Below are 19,829 nucleotides of genomic sequence, written 5' to 3'. Positions count from 1 at the left end.
ATGGTACCTGAGTTGGCCTGACAGCAGACATTATGATGTGGTGATTCTGGATCAGTGGTGCTGGAAGAGCACAGCAGTTCAGGCAGCATCCAAGGAGCAGCGAAATCGACGTTTTGGGCAAAAGCCCTTCATCAGGAATAAAGGCAGAGAGAGCTCAGCACTGTCCCCATGACTTGTCCGGACTTGTCCTACCTGCCTAGCTCCTTTTCCACCTATCCACTCCACCCTCTCCTCCCTGACCTATCACCTTCATCTCCTCCCCCACTCATCCCTTGTACTCAATGCTACTCCCTCCCCATCCCCAACCTCCCCAAGCTTATCTCTCCATGCTTCAGTCTCTCTGCCTTTATTCCTAATGAAGGGCTTTTGCCCGAAACGTCGATTTCGCTGCTCGTTGGATGCTGCCTGAACTGCTGTGCTCTTCCAGCACCACTGATCCAGAATCTGGTTTCCAGCATCTGCAGTCATTGTTTTTAACACCATTATGATGTGGTGATGTTGGTCATTTGCTGATGTGGAGTTATGTGAGTAAAGTGTAGAGGAGAGTATTGACCATGGAGCATACAGGGCTGCAGCTATGAAATAGCAGCTGGATGATGGCTGGGGCAAGCATTCGGTGACCTGAAGCTACAAGGTACCTGCTCTGATTTACATGCTGGGCATTATTGACATTTAATTCCTTTGTGGAGGAGAGGAAATTTGGAAGTAACACACAAATACCGTGAGTCAGAGCTAATCAAATGCATGGAAGCAAGGTACTCACTGTGCAATGGTGAGATTCTGAAGTCACTGTTTACTGCTTGAGGGGAAAATTAAGAAAACTTTTCTCAATGTCGAGAATTTGGTATTTTCATCCTCAATGTATTTTCCCACCTTTCTCACCATTACTCATATCAGACCAAAGAGGGAAGTTTCTACCCTTCACTTCTGCAAACAAAATGCTGCTTCCCCTAAATTATATAATCCCTTTGCTATTCCTTTCTATTTATCAATTTGTCTTGCTCTCTCTTTTCTCTCTGACTTTGTATTTCCCACTGAGATTTCTGTTCAAATTTCACCTTTTACTTTTCTTCAGTAGACTATATTTATTTAAATATATTCCTATTCCTATTCCCTTTCTTGTGTGTCTCCCAAAGTTTTGCATCACATTCATTTCTCTTTATTTATTTTATGTATTTATACATCACTTATTGTTATTGAGAAGCTGCTTTCATGAACTGCTGAATCCATTTTAATCTATAGTGTTGTTAGGGTTGGAGTTCTCAGATTTTGACCCAGTGATAGTAAAGGCAAGGTTTTTTTTTATTAACTTGTGGGATATGAGTATTTATGGCTAGGCCAGAATTTACTGCCCAAGTCTAATTCCCTGAAGAAGATGGAGGTGACTTGCCTTGTTGAACCATTGCAGTCCTTGGGAAAGCCATAATACTTTTAGGGACTTCCAGGTTTTTAACCTCATGATAGTGAAGTAATATTTTCACATCAGGATGTTTTGTGACTTTAAGGAACTTGCAACTATAAGTGCTGTCATGCATTTTCTGCCCTTGTCCTCCTTGGGGATGGAGGTTATGGCTTTGGAAAGTGCTTTCAGTGGTGCCTTGGTGAGTTACTACAGTGCATCTTGCAAATGGTACACACTGCTGCCATGGTACAGTGCTGGTGAAGGGGGTTAGAACTGCACTCATTCGATCAAGTGGCAAGTTTCCCATCACACACCTGATCTGTGCTTTGTAGATGGTGGACAGAATTTGGGAAGTCAGGAAAAGAGGAGTGAGTTAGTTTGCTCTGTTAGCTGTTTTACGATGTAGAGTGATGCCAACAGTGTAGTTTATTTCCCAATCCCAGCTGATGTTATCATGAAGTACTCTCCCTCTCAACCTCTCCCCTTGTCTGACACATGGTGACTCTCAAGTTAAACCATAACCACGAATGTGTCAGCAGCTGTATGGTCTGGTAAGGCTATGGCAACCTTATCTTTATGCACCACAGAAGTCTTGTCTTCTGATCTGCTCTTGCACTCATAGTATTTATAATGGCTAGTCCAGTTCAGTTTATGACCCATGGAAACTCCCAGAATGTTGATAGTGAGAGATTCAGCAATGGTAGTGTCACTGAGTGTCAAGGGATGATAGTTAGATTCTCTCTTGTTGGAGATAGTCATTGCCTCGCATGTGAGTGATGCAAATGTTGCATGCATGTATCAATCAACCTGGGTGTTGTTCAAGTCTTGCTGCACATGGACTCCTTCAATATCTGAGGTATTTCAATTAGTGTTAATCATTGTGAAATCATCAGCAACATCCCCACTTCTGACCCAATACTGGAAAGAAGTTCATTGATGAAGTACTTCAAAATGGTTAGGCCAAGGATGTTGTCCTAAGGAGTTGTAATTGGTGCTAAAGACTGTGCCATCATCAGAGAACATCCTCACTTCTAACCTTATAGAGTGAAAAAACAGTTGAAGATGATTGGGCCTAAGCCATCAACTTGAAGAACTCTTGTAGCTGCTCCTGACTACCGACAGTACTTTACGTTTTAATACAGAGATGACTGACCTTTAAAAACTACAAGCTTCTTCTTTAGTGCAAGCTACGACTCCAACCAGTGGAGAGAATTTTCCCCTGTTTCTTATTGACTTCAGTTTTCCTTTGGTCTCTGGAATTGTGTCTCTGTTTGGACTAAGGTTATTATATAGTCCAGAGCTAAGTGCCTTGGCAGATCCCAAACTAAACACCAGAAAGCATGTTGTTGCTGAGGAATTACTGCTTGATAATATTGTTGATGATACCTTCATCACTTTGCCAATGTGACCAGCCTAATAGTATTGTAATTGGTTTCACTGGATTTGTCTTGATTTTTGTGGACATGATGTACTTGGAATATTTTCCATGCAGTCAACGTAGATGCAACAATCCTGACAAGTTTGGCTAATTCCCAAGCACAAGTCTTCCTTTTCTGGAAGGTCTGGACCCATTAATCTTCGCTGTTTCCAGTGTTTGGCAGCTGTTTCTTCATATCACATGGAGGATGCTGAATTGACTGACAACTGTAAGGGTGGGGAACGTCAGGACAAGGCCAAAATAAATCATCCGCATTCAGTTGTGGCTCTAGATTGTGGCAAATGCTTCAAACATTTCTTTTGCACTAATGTGCTAGACTCCCCCATCATTTTTATTGGGATTTTTCTTAGAATTCCCTCCGATCGTAAGTATTTTACTTGCCACCAACATTCATGACTGGATGTGTTGGGGCTGCTGAGCTTTGAATTGATCCGTTGATGTTGGATCATTTAGAGTTGACTAAACCACTGCTTCCACTGTTTAGTATGACATGCAAGTCCTGTGATGCAGCTTCTCCAGGGTGGTATCTACTGTTGGTGCTGCTCCTACCAAGTTTCCAACTTCACTGGGTCAGGTTTGATACCAGGTGAAGCAGCAATGGTCAAGTCAGGGGCATGTCAGATCATGAGTTTATAGATTTTGTTTCAGTACAATTCTGCTCCTAATTAATACGGATCCTGAGATTTGAGCTACTTGATCCATCCTGAACCTATCCTACTTTTCACAATGATTATACCACAAAACACATTTGGCTTGTGTATTTAGTGCAGAGATGGGACTGCATCTTTACCAGGCCTGTGAATATCACCACTTGCAATACTACAATGGTAGATGGGGTGGCTTGGTGAGTCCATGGGTAGGACTACTGTTTCTTAGTACCAGGGACCCAGGTTCAATTCCAACCTCAAGTGACTGTCTGTGTGGAGTTTGCATATTCTTCCCGTGTCTACATGAGTTTCCTCTCCGTGGTCTGGTTTCGTTCCATAGCCCAAAGGTGTGAAGGTTAGGTGGATTGAGCATGCTAAACTGCCCATAGTATCCAGGAATGTGCAGGCTTGGTGGATTAGGGGTGGGTCTGGTCAGAATGCTCACCGAAGAGTCATTGTGGACTTGATAGGCTGAGTGGCCTGCTTCCACACTATAGGGGTTTTGGATGTATTTCTGACAGTTGGAATGATGAGGTGAAATGGGGTTTTCCTTCTTATTTAGTTTTCCATCCTGTCACAAATCCTTTCGAGAAGACATGACCTTCAGGCCTTGACCATCTCAGCCAGTAGTACTCCTTCTTTGTTTGTCTTTGACACGATGCCATGTACTTTCATGAGGTCTGGAACAGTGCTATGGCTTACTCTCTTCTTTCTTGAAACAACTACAAATACATAATTGACAAATTGCAAGTGCCGCAGATGCATTCAATGTCTGCTTCAGTAAATAGGTAGACAGACAAATTACCCTCAACTGGCAAAAACTGAGTCAAATATTCAAATCAGTGGCACTTGGTGCAATTTTCATGATTTTTTCTCAGAAGACAGTCTGCAAATTTTGTGCGAGTGTGAAAACGATAAATATTGCAGGTTGTTAACAAACTCTGGTCCTGATAATAAAAATCAAATAGTGACACCATGAGCCATCCTCGAACCGAGAGAAAGAGCTGAAAATAAAGAGAAACAACATTCAGGGGTCATGATACTCCATAGCCTCAGTTGTCAATGTACAGTATTTCTTTTATTCATCGGCATCTATGGGACCTGGAGGGTGCTGATTGATCAAATATCCAGATAATCAAGAGGTATGTGTGAAGACATCAACAACTCTCAAAAAATCTCAACACACCTCCTAAAATCAATGTGAAAACACACAGTGAGCAATAGAAACTTAATGCAGTGATATACACATTGCTGTTATACTTCATTTACAGCATAAATACTCAGACATTGCAGTAGATTGCAGTATTTGAGGTATGATTTTAGCCGATTTAATGAAGAGTGCAGGCTGACAGGGTGCCAGTTAAAACAAAGTTTGCCCTATTTTCAGTCAATTAATCATAGATTCCTTGGTCATGACAGTCTCATGAAGATGATTAGCTTGTGCTACAGAAAGTATACAGCCACAATGAGAAAACTAATCCGAGCAATATTCTGAACAAGACCATGTTAGTGGGTAAACACACAATCTGTTGTCACTGAACTGTCATTGAGAGGAAGTCCCTTTGTTAATCTTTGGTCTGTACTGGGATAGTTCGGCTCATCTGTGTGATGATGGGCATAAATTTGAGGAACATAGTCATGTTCCAGAAAATATAAAGAAGAGCACATAAAATGTGACAGCAAGAATTGAATCCTGACTCGTATCTACTGGCTTCTCCAATTTAGTTCACAGTCCAATTTCTTTGCACTGCCCCCAACAATAAAAATTGAATGGTATATATCTTTCCCGTAAAGTGTGGAGAATATGAACTATCTCTGGGATATCAGTATTGATTGCCTACTATTGCCTAACTGCATACTTTTATGGTCAAAGCTGTATTCAGGTATTTGCAAGGCATGTAAACATATTTGAATAACAACAGCTGTAATGGATTCCAAGCGTTCAGTAAAATACCTAATTGAAATTACAGGCTATATTTACTTTGTGGTGTACATTCTTCCTGACATACAGAGGGACTTTTAGCAGTGATTTTGTTGTTACCTGCTGATGTCCCACATTCCTGTTCCTCAAACACAGACTTTGTTGTGCTAGTTTCATTTCAGTGGAACAGAAACAGAACTGTGGATTAATTCCCTATCATTTGCCTTTATTTCTACTCTGGATACAGTATAGCAGGGATGAGACAGACAAACTGAGCAAAGTCTGAGCTCAAAAGTGACTGTGTTCCAAGATAAAAGTCATAAAACACCAGGTTACAGTCCAACAGGTTTATCTGAAAGTACTAGTTTTTGGAACACTGCACCTTCATCAGCTAACTAGTGAGGCAGCATTCAGTACATTTCAATCAGATCCCCCCCTTATCCTTCTAAACACATTGAGTATATGATAGTTCAGGTGAAAAATTAGGAGGAATGAAATAACCTAACAGACTGTATGAGTTTCACAAATACAGCTGCAACATGACATCCCAACTCCTATACTCAATGCACTGACCAATGAAGAGGAGAAAGGGAGGTCTGCAGATGCTGGAAATCAGAGCTGAAAATGAGTTGCTGGAAAAACGCAGCAGGTCAGGCAGAATCCAAGGAACAGGAGATTCGACGTTTCGGGCATAAGTCCTTCTTCAGGAATTCCTGCTGCGCTTTTCCAGCAACACATTTTCAGCACTGACCAATGAAGGCAAGTGTACTAAAGGGGTGTGCCTGTACCTACACCCCATGACTTATCGTTTGGCAAAGTTAAAAATCACACGACAACAAGTAATAGTGCAACAGGTTTATTTGGAAATGCAAGCTTTTGGACCACTGCTCCTTCATCAGGTAGCTGTGAAGTAGGATCATAAGACACAGACTTTATAGCAAAAGATTACAGTGTCATGCAACTGAATTATATATTGAACAATCTATTGCTGTTAAGTCTTTCATCTTTTAGAATGGGTTGCAGGTTTCCGTTCATTAATATGTAAATCCTGGAACTTCTTTTAAATCACATTCTTAAGGTTTTATTTAAAAAGAAAGTGACATCTCAGCTCAGGCAATGCAATGGATGTGTGAGGTTAGAGTCTGTATCCCAATCTTGAGTCAGATTGGTTCTATTTCCAAAGTAGGAATTTATAAAATGTTACATGGATTGACTGTCTGCATTGCCTGCCTGCAGGTTGTGTGCTTTTTGAGCAAAATAGAATGTATCTGCAATTACAATTCTGCAAATGCAAATTCACCCCATAGACTTGTGTGTGTACATGTGCATGTGTGTGTGAGAGAGAGAGAGAGAGTGCGTGAGTGTGTGTGTGTGTCAGTGTGTGCGTGTGAGTGTGAATGCGCTTGAGAGAGTGTGTGTTTGCGTGTGTGGAAGAGTGTGTGCATGAGTGTGACAGTGTATAAGCCTGTGAGAGAGTTTGTGTGTGGTTGTGAATGTAGGGGATATATGTCTGTCTGTCTGAGAGAGAACATGTGTCCGACAGAGGGTCTGCATGAGTATGTGAGTATGCAAGAGAGTGAGTGTATGTATGCTTGTGTGTGCATGTGTGAGAATGTATAGAGTAGTGGGGTCACCTGTAGAGTGACATGAACCCAAGATCACAGTTGAGGCCATCTCATGAGTACCGAACTTAGCTTTGGCCACTCTGCTCGGCCACTCTGCAGTGTTGCATGTCCTGAAGTCCGCCTTGGAGAATAGTCACCCGAAGATTTGAGACCGAATGTCCCTGACCACTTAAGTGTTCCTCAACTGGGAGAGAACATCCCTGTCTGGCGATTGTTGAGCAGTGTCCATTCAGCCGTTGTCATGATATCTTCTTGGTCCTGCCAATGGACCAGGCCTTAGGATATCCTTGCCTGCAGTGTATGAGGTAGATAACTTTGGCCGAGTCACTTGAGTATCTGCCGTGTACATGGTAGGTGATGTCCCCATGTGTAATGGTGGTATCTGTGTCGATACTCTGAGATGCCTCACAGTGGTTGCCCTGGCAGGTTTCTGCAGTGTTGTGGTTGATGTTGCCCTGAAGGCTGGGCAGCTTGCTGTGAACAATGGTCTGTTTAAGATTGGGCAGTTGTTTAAAGGCGAGAAGTGGGAGTGTAGGGAAGGTCTTGACAAGGTGCTCATCTTCATTGATAATGTGTTGCAGGCTGTGAAGAAATCTATGGGGTGAATTTGCATTTGCAGAATTGTATTTGCTGATACATTGTATTTTTTCTCAAAAAGCACATAACCCGCAGGCAGTCAATCCATGTATATTGTATAAATTCTACAATGGAAATAGAATGAGTTTGACTCAAGGTTGGAATACAGACAGACTCTAACCTCACACCTTTAATACATCGTCTGTGCTGGGATGTCACCTTTGTTTTATAAAACTTTGTTATTTCAAGAATGTGATTTAAAAGAAGTTCTATGATTTACATATTTATGAACCGAAATCAGCAAAGTAGATGTTGGGAAGATGTTTCCATTGGTAGGAGAGACCAAGTCCCAAGAGGACAGAATGAGAGTAAAGGGAAGACCTTTTAAAATGAAAATAAGAAGCAACCTCTTCAACCAGAGAATGGTGACTCTATGAAATTCATTGCTGGAGGCCAGGTAATTGAGTGTACTTAAGACTGAGATGGATTGGTTCCTGAGTAGTAACAGGATCAAGGGTTATGGGGCGAAAGTGGGAGAATGGAGTTGAGAAACTTAGCAGCCATGATTGAATAGCAGAGCAGTCTTGGTAGAATGCCAAATGGTTTACTTTCTGCTCCTATGTCTTATGGTCTAACAAGAATATAAAGCTAGCGATAGAAGATTGAATGGCAATTATACTCCTCATTTAATCTATCCTATTCAAGCAGCTGTTACGATAAAAGTACTTCATTAGCTGTACACCAAGCTAATATTGTATTATATTCCAGGCTGAATTGGACAGTAACAAGTTTTGGTTTTAACTGACATTTAAAATGACATTTAAATGATATTTTCAACACCTAAATTAAATATAACATCTTTGATCAGTACAAATTATACCTGAATCCATCAAGATAGCACATTTTTGCTGGCTATTTTTTACTTGCTATCAATAAGCTAAAACCCAAAATGTTGATTTAATTCAGGGTATATCTACATGTGTCACTAAATTACACTTAGTTTGAAAAAATAACAAAGGCAAGTGCTGATTATGGATAATCAACATTACTTTTTGTGTGTGGGAATTTGTGTCTCACTACCTTGTTTGAGTTTTTGAAGAAGTGACGAAGAAGATTGACAAAGCCAGAGCGGTGACCATAGTCTATAGACAGGTAAAAAAATGAGGTCTGCAGATGCTGGAGATCACAGTTGAAAATGTGTTGCTATTCCTTGGATGCTGCCTGACCTGCTGTGCTTTAACCAGCAACACATTTTCAATTGTCTATAGACACTTCAGTAAGGTGTTTGACAAGGTTCTGCATGGTAGATTAGTTGGGATGGTTAGATCGCATGGAATACAGGAGAGCTAGTTGTTTGGATACAACAATGGCTTGAAGGTAGGACACACGGTTGTGGTGGAAGGTTGCTTTTCAGGCTGGAGGCATGTGGCTAGTGGTTTGCCACAAGGATTGGTGCTGGATCCACTGCTTTTTTTCATTTATATAAATGGTTTGGATGTGAATATTGGATGTATGTTTAGTAAGTTTGCAGAAGACACTAAAATTGGAGGTTTAGTGGACTGCAACATGACCTCCCAACTCCTGTACTCAATACTCTGACCAATAAAGGAAAGCATACCAAACACGTTCTTCACTATCCTATCTACCTGTGACTCCACTTTCAAGGAGCTATGAACCTGCACTCTGAGGTCTCTTTGTTCAGCAACACTCCCTAGGACCTTACCATTAAGTGTTTAGGTCCTGCTAAGATTTGCTTTCCAAAAATAGACTGGGGCTGTTTTCTCTGGAGCTTTGGAGGTTGATGTTTGATCTTACAATTGTTTATAAAATCATATAAGAAAAATATTATTAAGGCAGACAGGGTTCAGAAGAGATTTGCCAGGATGTTGCTAGGTTTTTAAGGTTTGAGTTATAGAGAAAGGCTGGATTGGCTGGGACTTCTTTCACTGGAGCATACGAGATTGAGAGGTGACCTTATAGAGGTTTATAAAATCATGGGGCAATAGATAGGGTTAATGGCAGGAATAGGGATCATATCTTTAAGGTGAGAGGAGAGAGTTCTAAAAAAGGTATAGGTGCATGTCTGTCACACTCCTCCTTGTCAGTGCCCAGTCGCACCTTCTTCGCCTCATGAGGGAATGGGTCACCAGGAGAGACGTCAAGGTCCCTCAGCCCCCTCTCGCCTAGCCAGTGAATAATTGTACAGATGGGTCAGGCAATGGAATGAAGGTCACAAGGTGTATCTGCAGATGCTGAATATTCTGCTGGATCTCACTTTCCATGGCAACTGCCACACATTCCCCCATGGAGATAGTCATTCTTTTACATGCCAGAGACGGAATCTCAGGTAGAATTGTACAGTCTCTTCTGACTTCTGCCATAGTCTGTGCACTGTTCACTGACACCTCTGCCATCTGCATCTCTATGAGCTCAATAATGGCCAAGTCCAGAGGCTCATTATCTGGACTGGGCACAGCAGAACCCTGTTCTCTCGCTGCCTTCAGTGTCAGGGTTTTGTTATTTCTGTCTCTCCAGCTGTGACCCTGTGTCAGGATAGTGCTCACTGAAGTCGACACGAAACACGTTACAAATGGAGTTGCTATGTGTCTTAATATTAAGGAATGTGTGGTCTGGGGAGATTTTGGAGTTAGATGTTTATGACTGAAATATGGTTCAGTATAATTAAAAAGCTTAGTTAAAGCAAATCAGTAAAGCATTATGTGTGTGCCTGGGCAGCCTATGGGATGCCCAACTCAAAGCCATTTTTTGTGATTAAAACATTGAACATAGAACAGTGCAGCACAGTACAGGCCCTTTGACCCTCAATGTTGTACTGGTCTAAAATCAGACTAAACTACATACCCTTCACTGTACTATCTTCCAAGAGTTGCTTAAATGTCCCTAACATATCTGACTCTACTATGACTGCCAGCAGCCACACCCACCACTCTCTATGTAAAGAACCTGCCTCTGACATCTCCCCTAAACCTTCCTCCAAGTGCCTTAAAATTATGCCTCCTCATGATAGCCATTCCTGCTACGATAAAAAAGTCTCTGGCTATCCACTCTATCTATGCCTCTCATCATCTTGTACACTTCTATCAAGTCACCTCTCATCCTTCTTCTCTCCAATGAGAAAAGCCCCAGCTCCCTCAATCATTCTTCATAAGACATGCCCTCCAGTCCAGACAACATCCTGATAAATCTCCTCTGTACCCTCTCTAAAACTTCCACATCCTTCCAATAATGAGGCAACCAGAACTGAACACAATATTCCAAGTGTGGTCTAACTAGGCTTTATAGAGCTGCAGCATAATCTCATGGATATAAAATTCAATCCCCTGCTAATGAAAGCCAACACATCATATGCCTTCTTAACAACCCTCTCAACTTGGGTGGCAACTTTGAGAGATCTATAGACATGAGCCTGAAGATCCCTCTGTTCTTCCACGCTGCCAAGAATCCTGCCTTTAACCCTGTATTCTGCATTCAAATTCGACCTTCCAAAGTTAAACACTTCACACTTCTCCAGGTTGAACTCCATCTGCCACTTCTCAGCCCAACTCTGCATCCTGTCAATGTCCCACTGCAACCTATAACAGCCCTCCACACTATCCACAACTCCACCAACCTTCGCTTCATTGGCAAACTTACTAACCCATCCTTCCCCTTCCCCTCCAAGTCATTTTAAAAATCACAAAGAGCAGAGGTCCCAGAAGCAATCCCATCAGAATATCATTGGTCACCAAGATCCAGGCTAAATATTTTCCATTTACCACTACCCTCTGTCTTCTATGGGCCAGCCAATTCTGTATCCAAACAGCCAGATTTTCTATATTCCATGCTGCCTTATTTTCTGAATGAGCCTACCATGGGGAACCTTATCAAATGTCTTGCTCAGATCATTGCTTATATCCACTGCTCTACCTTCATCAATGTGTTTTGTCACAACCTCAAAAGAATTCAATAAGATTTGTGAAGCATGACCTGACTGTCTTGAATCATATTATGGTTTTCCAAGTAATCATTGATCCTGTATATCAGAATCCTCTCCAATGGTTTGCCTACCACTGACAAAAGACTGACTGGTCTGTATTTCCCAGGATTATCCCTATTCCCTTTCTTGAGCATGGGAATAACATTTGCCACTCTCCAATCTTCTGGTACTACTCCAGTGGGCAATGAGGGTGTAAAGATCATCATCCAAGATGCAGCAATCTCTTCCCTTGCTTCCTGTAGCAACCTAGGGTATATCCCATCTGGCCCAGGGAATTTATCTATCCTTACATTTTTCAAAATTTTTACCACATCCTCCTTCTTAACATCAACCTGTTCTGGCATAGCAGTCTGTTTCACACTGAAGTGCAAAAGTCCATTTCATTAGTGTATACTGAAGCAAAGCATTCATTAAGGACCTCCCCTACTTCCTCCAACTCCAGGTCCAAGTTCCCTCTACTATCCCTGATCAGTCCTAACCTTACTCTGGTCATCCTCTTCTTCCTGACATAAGAGTAGAATACCTTAGGGTTTTCCTTAATCCTACCCACAAAAGCTTTATCATGCCTCCTTCTAGCTCTCCTAAGTCCATCCTTCTGTTCCTTCCTGGCTGCCTTGTAACCCTCTAAAGCCCTGTCTGATCCTTGCCTCCTCAACCTTAAGTATGCTTCCTTCATCCTCTTGACTAGATGTTCCACATGGCGAAAGTGAGGACTGCAAATGCTGGAGATCAGAGTCAAGTTTGTAAGAAGCTTTGTAGCTTGGGTGCTCGTTGTTGTGGTTCTGTTCGCCGAGCTGGGAATTTGTGTTTGCAGACGTTTCATCCCCTGTCTAGGTGACATCCTCAGTGCTTGGGACCCTCCTGTGAAGCGCTTCTGTGATGTTTCCTCCGGCATTTATAGTGGTTTATCTCTGCTGCTTCCGGTTGTCAGTTCCAGCTTCCCACTGCAGTGGCCGGTATATTGGGTCCAGGTTGATGTGTTTGTTGATAAAATCTGTGGATGAGTGCCATGCCTCTAGGAATTCCCTGGCTGTTCTCTGTTTGGCTTGTCCTATAATAGTAGTGTTGTCCCAGTCGAACTCATGTTGCTTGTCATCCACGTGTGTGGCTACTAAGGATAGCTGGTCATGTCGTTTCGTGGCAAGTTGGTGTTCATGGATGCGGTTCATTAGCTGTCTCCCTGTTTGTCCTATGTAGTGTTTTGTACAGTCCTTGCATGGGATTTTGTACACTACATTGGTTTTGCTCATGCTGTGTTTCGGGGCCACAAAAAGGCTGTTCAAAAGGGTCACAACACACTGCAGCACACTAGAACCGCAAAAAGAGGAAGAAGAACACCTCTACAATGTATTTGCCAAAAACGGATATCCCCGCAATTTCATCAACAGATGCCTAAGGGAAAGACAACGGAATGAGGATATGCCACAACCCAAAGGACGAGCCATGTTACCATACATCAAGAACATCTCTAAACTGACAGCCAGACTATTACATCAACAAGGTCTCATAACAGCACACAAACCAACAGCCACTCTCACACAACAACTCACCAGAACAAAGGGCCCGATACCCAGCATTGTGTCAATGGAATCAGGATCTCTTGAACCACCCACAGGCTCTAAGCTCTACAACCATCTCCGTCAAGTCTGTCTTTGTCGGTTGGGATGATCTCTTGTTGCCATCCATTGGGAAAAGCACTTCCCTTCTTTCCTGGACAGCCACATCTAAAGAATTATCCAGAACCATTGTCTCTGACACCTCCAGACATGGGTTGTGGTGTTGAGCAGATGTTGAGTGATGGTCCTGGGTTGCAGGGAGGGAAGCACTGCCTTTTCAATATGGCTTCTCAGAAATTGGAGCCTGGTTGTTCCCAAAGATTGGCAACTTTTCCTGCCTACCCATAAAATCTAGTGTTCACCCATTGATGAATATACAATGATCTGTATATGTACCAGGAAACCAGTTCCAGCACTGAGTGTGAATACTGCTATCGTTTAAGCTTGCCTTCACACTTAACTTAAAAACATAGTTAATTCCATGTTAGTAACTTATTAAATGATAAATTGAAATGATAGACATTGTTGCAAAGACTTTGAGACAGATCTGGATGTTCAGGGTCACTCCTTTGAAATCTAAAGATTTCTACCCAGAAGTCCATAAGGTTGGTGCTTTTGGGCACGGCTCAGTATTAATCCTTCAGGCCCATGTAGAATAGATGCTAAGCCAAGTGCATCCACACCCAATCCTAGTTCTGCACCCATAAGGAGCTACCATCTTGCTGAGTCGCAGCCAATCAGTTAGCAGATTGTTCCCTAACCCTCACAATAAGTAAGGAATGTGCTTTGGTGACATTCCAATTCAAGAGACACCTGCAGAGTATACATGTTATTCATCTGCAAGTATTAAATCAACCTCAGAAACAGAAGGTAATCTCATCACAGACTTCAGTCAGGAACAGCTTTACTTAGACAAGAAAGTTTCAGTGAATGACCTCCTGGCAATTGAATGGCATTTTTCACCAGAATATTCGGGAATTTTTTTCAGTAACAGTCAACTGAATCTCTGGAGCTCCCAACACTAGTGGACAAATGTTATTTTATTACTTTTGAATACTAACTATTTTAGTTCTCAAAGAGATCATGAAGAGTTATGACTAATTTGAGACTGTTCCAATTTTTTTTAACATTCACCCCCTTTGCGTAATACCGTCACACCCACTTTGAGGAAGTAGGGCCAGTAGCAACATCTTGCACATCGTATTTATTTAAATACATAAACCTGGAAGATAAAGAGGTATGTTTAACAAAAATCTGTCAGGTGAAAGAAAAACGAATGGTAAAAATAAACATCAGAAAGAGAAAATGATCAAGCAGCAGTGTTGAATCACAGAAACACTGGCATAAACATTGGTTTCTGAGCAACACCACAGGAATCTTAACCCATGCTTTTAGGGTGTGGTACACTTATTTTGCCATCGTCTTCTCAAATTTTCCATCTGCGTTCTTGTTAAGGTGACAAATCTGTACAGGATGTTGCAAGCTAAAACAGACTTTTAGTTCTTGGTACAGACCAACAATATTTTGGTGTCATTTGTCATAACTCACTCTTAATTAATTCCACTGCAACATCTATTCTATGGGAAAAATTTTCACTTAGAGTGCCAGCAGATTCTATCAATGCCAGAACTCTAGGCTGGCACATATATCTGGTAGTTGAGAATGTAGTGCTGGAAAAGCACAGCAGGTCAGACAGCATATGAGGAGCAAGAGAGTTGATGTTTCAGGCATAAACCCTTTGTCAGGAATGAGGCTTGTGGGTTGGGGCTGAGAGATAAATTGAGGGGGGTGGGGTTGGGAAAGCGAGAGGTGAATGAAGGTGAGAGAGAAGGTGATAGATAAGGGGGGGGAGTGATGGATGGGTCTGGAGGGAGGTGCAGAGCTGGAGGCTTGGGACTAGGATAATGTGGTGGGAGGGGAAATGAGGAAACTATTGAAATCCACATTTATCCTGTGTGGTTGCAGGCTCCCAAGGCTGAATATGAGGCGCTCCTCCTCCAGGCTTCAGGCGGTAACTGTTTGGCAGTGGAGGAGGCCCGGACCTGCATGTCCTTGATGGAGTGGGAGGGGGAGTTAAAGTGTTCAGCCACAGGGTGGTGAGGTTGGTGGGTACCAGCGTCCCAGAGATGTTCACTAAAATGATCCACAAGAAGGCGTCCTGTCTCCCTGATGTAGAGGAGACCACACCAGGTGCAATGGATGCAGTAGATGACATTGGTAGAGGTTCAGGTACAGTTCCAGATCTGTTCCCATGATGACCAATTCCACCTCAGAAAGTCCCAGATGGCCTCCTTCTTCCATGATTGCAACTTCCCTTCCCACGTGGTTGACAATGCCCTCCAGCGCATATCTTCCACTTCCTGCACCATCGCCCTTGAACCTCACCCCTCCTGACGCAACAAGAACAGAACATCCTAGTCCTTACCTTTCACCCCACCAACCTCCGCATACAACACATTATCCTCCTCCACTTCGCCACCTCCAAACGGACCCCACCACCAAAGATATATTTCCCTCCCCACCCTTTCAGCATTCCTAAAAGACTATTCCCTCCACAACTCCCTCATCAGGTCCACACTCCCACCAGCCCACACCCCACTCCTGTCACCTTTCCCTGCCACTAGAGGATGTGCAAAACCTGCATCCACAACTCTCCCCTCACATCCGTCCAAGGCCCCAAAGGATCCTTCCACATCAATCAGAAATTTACCTGTACCTCTACCAATGTCATCTATTGCATCTGTTGCACCCGGTGTGGTCTCCTCTACATTGGGGAGGCAGGATGCCTTCTTGCGGATCATTTCAGAGAATATCTCTGGGACACCTGCACCCACTAACCACACCGCCCCATGACTAAACACTTCAACTCCCCCTCCCACTCCGTCAAGGACATGCAGATTCTGGGCCTCCTCTACCGCCAAACCATTACCACTAAATGCCTGGAGGAAGAATGCCTCATGTTCCGCCTTGGGACCTTGCAATCACACGGGATAAATGTGGATTTCAACAGCTTTGTCATTTCCCCTCCCCCCACATTATCCCAGTCCCAAGCCTCCAACTCGGCACCACCTTCCAGACCCATCCATCACTCCCCCCTCTGACCTATCGCCTTCTCCCTCACCCTCATTCACCTATTGCTTTCCCAGCTACCTCCCAACCCCACACCCCCTCCCATTTATTTCTCATTCCTGATGCACAAGCCCCATTCCTGCTGAAGGGCTTATGCCCGAAACGTCGATTCTCCGGCTCCTCGGATGCTGCCTGACCTGCTGTGCTTTTCCCGCACTACACTCTCGCCTCTGAGCTCAAGCACCTGCTGTCCTCACTTTCTCCACATCTATCTGGTCATGCAACATTCCAGAATGGACAATATGGGCTCAAAGGGGCGGCACGGTGGCTCAGTGATTAGCACTGCTGCTTCACAGCACCAGGGACCTGGGTTCAATTCCCACCTCGGGTGACTCTCTGTGTGGAGTTGGCACATTTTCCCCGTGTCTGCATGGGTTTCCTCCGGGTGCTCCGGTTTCCTCCCACAATCCAAAAGATGTGCAGGGTAGGTGAATTGACCATGCTAAATTGCCCATAGTGTTAGGTACGAGCTGAAAATGTGTTGCTGGAAAAGCGCAGCAGGTCAGGCAGCATCCAAAGAGCAGGAAAATCGATGTTTCGGGCATGAGCCCTTCTTCCGGAGGAAAAGCGCTTCTTCAAGGAAGGTATCCTTGCAAGAGGATTCGCAGTAGGTTAAAACACATTTTCAGCTCTGATCTCCAGCATCTGCAGTCCTCACTTTCTCCACATAGTGTTAGGTACATTAGTCAGGGGAAAACGTAGGGGAATGGGTCTGGGTGGGTTGCTGTTCGGAGGGTCAGTGTAGACTTGTTGGGCCAAAGGGCCTGTTTCCACACTGTAGGAAATCTAATCTAAAATCTAAATAATAACTCTGAGGTGGTTCAGGGCAGGATATATTACAGATTTACTATCACCATTCTCTTTTTGGTTGATATCTACAATGTCTTCCTGGTCCAATGTGGTGGAGGTAAAACCTTAGTAATCTACCATGAAGAGGTTCTTGTCATAAACAATTTATTTCATGATAGCAACTATGTACAGGTTACATTAATAAATATTTTTACAGGGACTATGAGGGTGAGCCTGATGGTAGGCATTACTTCTTTGAGATCCTAAACTGTTCTCCCATAAAGCCCATTTAGGACTACCATATTGGTCAGCTTTGGTATGAGCCCTTCCAAAGCCTTATACATCAGTGCCTTTGAATAAGGGATTTTCATCCCACAAGTCAATAAACAGTAGACAATAGGTGCAGGAGTAGGCCATTCTGCCCTTTGAGCCTGCACCACAAGCAAAACATGAAAAGGTTTAATTTTGGGCTTCCCTCTGTGGCATCTGACCCATCTCTGTTGTTGGAACCAATGTTGGAGAAATGAGGCAATTTGTGGATGTTGACAGCCAAACAGCATCTGATTTGGTGATTTTATGTGTGCACTTTAAGATCTTTGAGTTTCTTAGCCTGCACTGCATATCTCCAGTGGTATAGACCATCCTTACTGTGCCCATGATGGATGCAGAACATTGCTGAAAAAGGGTCACGCATTATTGAAAATGGCTGCCAAAAGAGTAAAAGACAGGCCAGAGTGATAGAGGATGGTACAGCTGTCTGTGAGACAGTGTGGCACACAGGCCTTCTCCTAAAGATGTCCAGAGTGCTTCTGAGCTTTGCCAAGACTATTGATGAAATATTCCTTCACAATCAAGGTTGCAAGGCAGCATGGCAGAGGTTCATGGAGAAGACTGGTCAATGGAGTGCAAGCCCCAACATTGTGCAACATACAGTATATACAAATGACCTACCAGCAACCAGGTATCGGATATTCATCATTAATGTGTTGTGCCATTTAGACTCCATCCTTCTGAATCATGGAACACTTCTTTAATAAAGACAACATCAAATTGATGAACTATTCAGCACATGGCATTACAGTTTAGATCTCTATAAAACCATCTATAGTGTATTCCAACTCTACACTAATGAATAGTTACAAATCTTTATGGTAGCCAAAGACTGCAGCTTAATCCCAACCCAACAAGCTTGAGAGTGGGTCTAGATAGGACCTTATCTTTCTGGGAGCATCTAAAGGATACAACAACAAAGATTAAAACCAGAAACAACCTGTTGCTAAATGTGCTGAATGTAGATGGGGTTCTGCACCTCAGCACTTTCTTTATCAGAGTCTGCACCAGAGGACAGTGCATTTATCTGGTAAAAATCATCACATGCATATCATGTTCACATTTAGTTGAACGCAACAATGTGCATCATACTCAGAATCATACTCATTCAATACCCCTCTCCTGGCTTTGTGTCCTTGTGAACATCACTCTCCCACACTTCCAGCAACTGATGGAAATCCACAGCTACTTGGCATATCCACACTGCACCTCACTTACCTCTCCATGATGACCTGTCTATGCCACCAACTTCCCGCCTTTCATCTCAGCACCCCATCCAGATCAACTATATATTCTTTGGATCAAAGATTGGGAAACATTGGAAGCCACTGTTAAGTTCCTTGTGATAAACCCCATTAGTCTAATGCAAGCTTTGATCTAACATGAACAGTGGTCCTTGCAAAATATACAGGACAAGCCAGAACTCGTGCAGAACTAACCTTCATTACAGCTCTTATGGACAAATATTGCACGTTACTGAGGAGTGTCTCATGTATAGAATTGATGGAGATCCAATCACCTTCAACTGAACAAATGAGGAGGCAATCGCAGCGATTCATAGTTGCAAAGTAAAATAATAAATGATCTACTGCAATTCCAGCTCTCGCCTTTACCCCACATAAGACTGGGGAAGGAAGGACTGAAGACAGCACTGCCGATTCCCCCTCATTTGTGGGCCATACTTGCACACTTAAAGGTGTTATCTTGCTGTCTTTGTTATTTAACCAGCAACAGGACAATCCTCATGTGGGAAGCCCCATACTGATTGCTTTTATGAATCCCAGTTGTTGACAGTGATGGGGGTGGGTTGTTAGGGTTCCGTTGTTTAATGACAAAAAAAATAGCAGTAGGTTGGCTGGGTGCCACTGAGAGCCAACAACCGCTTCTTACTTCCACGGTGTCTCAATGGTTAGCACAGCCGCCTCACAGCTCCAGAGACCTTGATTCGATTCCACATTCTGGCAATATCTCTCTGCACATTCTTCTTGTGTCTACGTGGGTTTACTCCAGGTGGTCTGGTTTCCTCCGGCGAGGTACAGGCTAGGTGGATTGACCAAGATAAATTTCCCAGAGCTTGTTTGAATGCACAACACCCTTTTAAAGATGGCGTGGGGTCTAGTGATCTCAATCTGTTCCAGGATATCCTGGCAATGGGGAGTCCTTACAGATAAATAAAGATGGCCGAATCCAGCTGTCATTGGATAAGAGGGGTCTTATAGGGGCAAGATGTGTAAAAATGAGGCAAGTTTGGGACGATACAGTGCAAAATCTTTCTAGGCCTCACAGAAACAAAGCCAAGAAACCTGACAAAATTGTCACTTAACCAAAATATCACAAGATTCACCCTCCTGTATTTTAATTTGCCAAAAGCTAACACAATGAATGACCTACAATTCAAAGTTTTAAGACAGTTCACTGT

This window comes from Hemiscyllium ocellatum, chromosome 12 (genome assembly GCF_020745735.1).
Source record: "Hemiscyllium ocellatum isolate sHemOce1 chromosome 12, sHemOce1.pat.X.cur, whole genome shotgun sequence".
Lineage (NCBI taxonomy): Eukaryota > Metazoa > Chordata > Chondrichthyes > Orectolobiformes > Hemiscylliidae > Hemiscyllium > Hemiscyllium ocellatum.
Note: the sequence above shows the minus strand (reverse complement) of the source record.